Here is a 4093-nt window from a genome sequence, read left to right on the forward strand (position 1 = left end):
TTGTACTACACTACAAATTCTTGCTAAATACCAGTCTGGTTAACACTGACACAAATTATGAAGACGCAACCAACTCAACTCAAATAGAGGCACTTCTAAATCACACCCTGAAGTATGGGTGTGGAATGCACACTTCCTAAAACCCATTGAAAAAACACCTGTTCAATGCTTATTCCTTTATCACTAATACAAAGCAGGTCTCCTTTCACCTCCTCCCGCCTTGGGTGTAATCCAATGACAGTATTCAAACCAGGGCAAGAGCCTTCATCAGTGCCTTTGGAGTTGCCACCCTCAAAGGATCACGCATATAACAGGGTCTTCCTACTCGACTCTCTGAACTGCTCTCGGTGGTGGAAGCATCCGTGCCATTTGCCTCTGGAAGGGAGAAATACAGAGCCGTGTCCATTGATAATACTGGATTCCTTGGGAATCTTCTCCCCCACATGAAACAACTCGGCCTCCTTCTGTCTTTTGCGTCGAGAACTCTCAGATTTCAAGCGGGTTGCCTGCAGAGAGTAAATGCCGCTCCAGAGAGGCCTGTGCGGATCAGAGCGTGGAAGGCACTGGCTCGGGCCCTGCGCCGCACATCTTTATTATTTTTTTATTTCATTTTATTTTATTTTATTTTATTAAGTTTTTATATGCCGCCCCCTTGCTCCATAGCCTCGGGACGGCTCAACTCATCTTTGCCGAGTTGCCAGCACTTCTGCTCGGCCGGCCCGGTTCTCCTTGCGAGGCGCAGCGGAGCCGGGCGCCGCGCCCAGGGCCTTCCCCCGGGCGCCGGCGAGCCCTGCGAGGGCGGGCAACAGGGCAGGGGAGGCAGCGAGAGGCCCGCCTTCCCAAGTCCGGCCCGTGCCCCAGACTTCTGCCTCGGGGAAAGCTGGAACAAGCGGGCGCTGAAGTCTGGCCTTTGCTTACCTTCGCCTCCCTCGCCGCAGCTGCGCGTTGTTCGCCGTCGTTTCTTCTCGCCGCAAAGAAACCGAAAGCAGGGCGCGACTCCGAGCAACGGAAACCGGCAGGCCCGACCACGTTCCCCAGCCTAGCAGAGCAATTTCAAATAAATATATCAGAAATGGGGTGGGGGGGCTCCATCCCAGCCTTCATGAAGGCTCAGCTCGCACGGACTCACACTCCCCCCTCCAGTGCTGCTTTGTCCGAAAAAGTTGCAATGGAGGAAGGACCGTTTGCGGGCGCCGGAGAGTTACCTGGAGCTGCAAGAGGCGCCCAAACAGCCTTTGGGGTCTGCGTCCGAGGTGGACGCCCTCCTTTCTTTGGCGTCTTCTCTTGATCCGCGTTGACTTGCTTCCAGGCTTGGGCAACCTTGGAGGAGACCCACGGAAATCGATGCAACGTCTGCGGAGGTGCCCTCTTGCCACTTAATTGCCTGCCTGGAAGACCCTTGCTGGGAATTGGGGTGCGAGCCGCAGTGCTTGGGGTCTTTCTACCACGGAAGTCATGGTGGAATGAATGTATTTAAAAACACAGCAATGCTGGTGGAGTAGACAAAAAAAACCAGGTAACTCAAGTCCCAGCTTCTTAGGGCCACAGCTCCTTCCCAAGAGGGAATGGCGTCACAAATAAGCAGCTAAGTATACCCTTGTCCGATGTGGCTCAGTGCACCTTCCTGCCTTAATGTTAAGCTGAGTTGTTGAAGGTTAACCTTAATGCGAGATAATGGCTCGCTCATCCCCGCACTCAGTACCTAAGTTTTTATCGCCCCCTGGTGATCTTCACGAATATCTCTTATACTGCTGCTAGGCTGAATCTGTGCACATGTGGTCTACTAGCTTTTGATTACTGAAAGGCCCACAAATTAATGGGACCTGTTCAACGGTGGAGGAGGAGCACTGCCTGCTTCTGCTTTTCTTTGGAGAGGGTGTAGGAAGGGAGCATAGGAAGTCCGCATTAAATAATGACAAACCATAGTAGCACTGAAAGGGGCCCACAGGCCTTCAAGACCAATTCCCTGCTCGTTGCAGGACTCCCAGTTAAACCATCCCTCTCAGATGGCTGTCCAGTTGCATCTTGAACACTTCCAGTGTGAGAGAGCCCACCACCACCCTAGGTCATGGGTTCCATCGTTGTCCTGCTCTTACAGTCAGGAATGTTTTCCTGATATCCAGCCGGAATCTGGACTCCTGTAACTCCAGCCCAGGTGTGTGCTCCTTTCCTCTGGAAACAACAGGAAAGGGTTTTTCTGCTCTTACCTAGTTTTATTTGGGGGTCTCATTTGGAAACGCTCTTCCTCTGGAACCGTATCCTCTCAGAAAAGTTTCTTCCGATGTGTCAGCTTCTCTGTCAACCTGTTGCTGAGCAGGTCTACACCTTCACATCAAGCTCAGCATCAGTTGCAGCTTATTTGCTCCAGCACCGTTGTTCCAGTTCCACCCCACACCTCCTGCTGAGCCACTTTTGTCAAATCCATCTTCTTTATCATCTTGCTAAACATGTTCAGTGGGGCTGCCCAGACCTCCCTTCCCTTCGTTTCACTGGGCAGTGAAAATTCTTTCCACTGTTCCCTTTGCTCTGAGATAAGTTGGCCAATCAGCTGGTGAGCTGGAATTTAAAGGCACTGGGGAATTCTAAAAAGCACAAGAAAAATATTGCCAGAAGAAGGGTATAATCCTGCAGCCTCGACTATCTTCTCGGATTGGGGGGTACATGATTATTCAGAGTAGCCGCCATCTTGCAGCTGGCATCTCAAAAGCCAAGCCTCCAACCTGCCAGCTTCACAGGGAAAGACCTGCACTGGCAGCCCGTCCCAAGGCCCGAGAGGGCAAAGGGGGCCGGCCAAGGATGGGGAGAGGAGGAGGCAGGGACTCAGGGCATACTCCGATCTGTGTCAGTGCCCAAACCTTCTTTCCACCCCCTCCCTGGTGCTTTCTTCAGATGGCCCAAACAGCTGTCTAGATAAAATACATGGCATGAGGCATGGCAGCAGCTTGCAGCATCCCTCTTCCCCCCCCCCCGTGTGATGCACAGAAGCCCCCACGCGGCCAGGAGACGGGGCCCTGGCCTGTGCCGCACGAGCGGACCCTGCATTCTTAGAAAGCCCAGTGGGCCCACTGCAGGAAAGGGCAGGCCGCAACCAAGCTGAGGCGGAGAAATACGTGCTAGAGGGGGTTGTGTCCGCTTGGCAGTGCTCCACTGCAAAGACTCCAGCCCAGGCTTCCTGTTAGCTCTAGTGCTGCTTCCTGAGCCTCGCCCTGGCCCTGGCCCTCCCGCTTGCTGCCGTGCCTGCATCCTGCCCAATGTTCTGTTCTCCCTTTTTCGGGCCTGGTTTCTGCTGCGGATCTGTGTTTTGCCCTGTTGCCTCGGCAACCCAGGTTTGCCCGTTTGTTCTTGGGCCTGCCTCTTGCCTGACCTGAATCCTGCCTTGCCATGTCACCTCAGTAACTCAGATCTTCCTGCGAGCAGCGGTTCAGTCCCTGCCCCATGCCACATCCGGTCCCCGTTGTCTTGGGTGTTCCATGGCAGCAGTGTCTCCTGCCCCATTATCCTGCCCAAGGTACCTGCCCCTCCGTTTGCCTTCCTGTGATGACACACTATCAGGTCCACCTCCCCAGGAGGCTGGAGCTCCCCTTTGGATTGACTCCCCATCCCTAAATCTCCCTCTTTGGGATGTTGCTCGTCCTCGTTCCCATGGGCAGGTTGGCTGGGCCCCTTGGCTGACCTTGAACCAGTTTATCCCACACAGGGAACTGGGTCCATTCCAGCAAACATCTCACTATCAGAGTCTGAGCTGCCGGTCCAGCCAAAACGGTCAGCCTCTCGTTTGTGGCCCTGTGGTTTGCCAGAACACGCACACACACCACCACAGCAAGAGCGCTCAACACCCTAGAAGTGGCCTCCTCAGCCTGATGCCCTGCAGATGCCTTGGACTACAACTCCCATCATCCCTGACCATTGTTGGAGCTCATGGAAGCTGAAGTTCAAAACACGTAGAGGGCATCGCATTGGGAAAGGATGCCAGGTGTGACAACCCTTTTATGTTCCTAAGAGCTGGTCCACCTGGTTTACACATGAAACTTTGCAGAGAGGATTACTCAATTAAAAACTATGCCTATGAAAAGAAGACACATTTTAGAGGAAA

General features: G+C 53.6%; 1 long non-coding RNA gene across 1 annotated transcript; it reads right to left on the minus strand.

Annotated features, from left to right (window-relative positions):
- LOC123025832 lies at positions 1 to 1928 on the minus strand. Its single transcript, XR_006415195.1, has 3 exons — positions 1206 to 1928; positions 919 to 1039; positions 1 to 375 (listed from the first exon to the last, which is right to left on the minus strand). It is a non-coding gene; the product is annotated as an uncharacterized LOC123025832 (long non-coding RNA).
- Positions 1929 to 4093: the final 2165 nt, after the last annotated feature.

This window comes from Varanus komodoensis, unplaced genomic scaffold, assembly GCF_004798865.1.
Source record: "Varanus komodoensis strain SLA01 unplaced genomic scaffold, ASM479886v1 scaffold29_1, whole genome shotgun sequence".
Taxonomy (NCBI): Eukaryota; Metazoa; Chordata; class Lepidosauria; order Squamata; family Varanidae; genus Varanus; species Varanus komodoensis.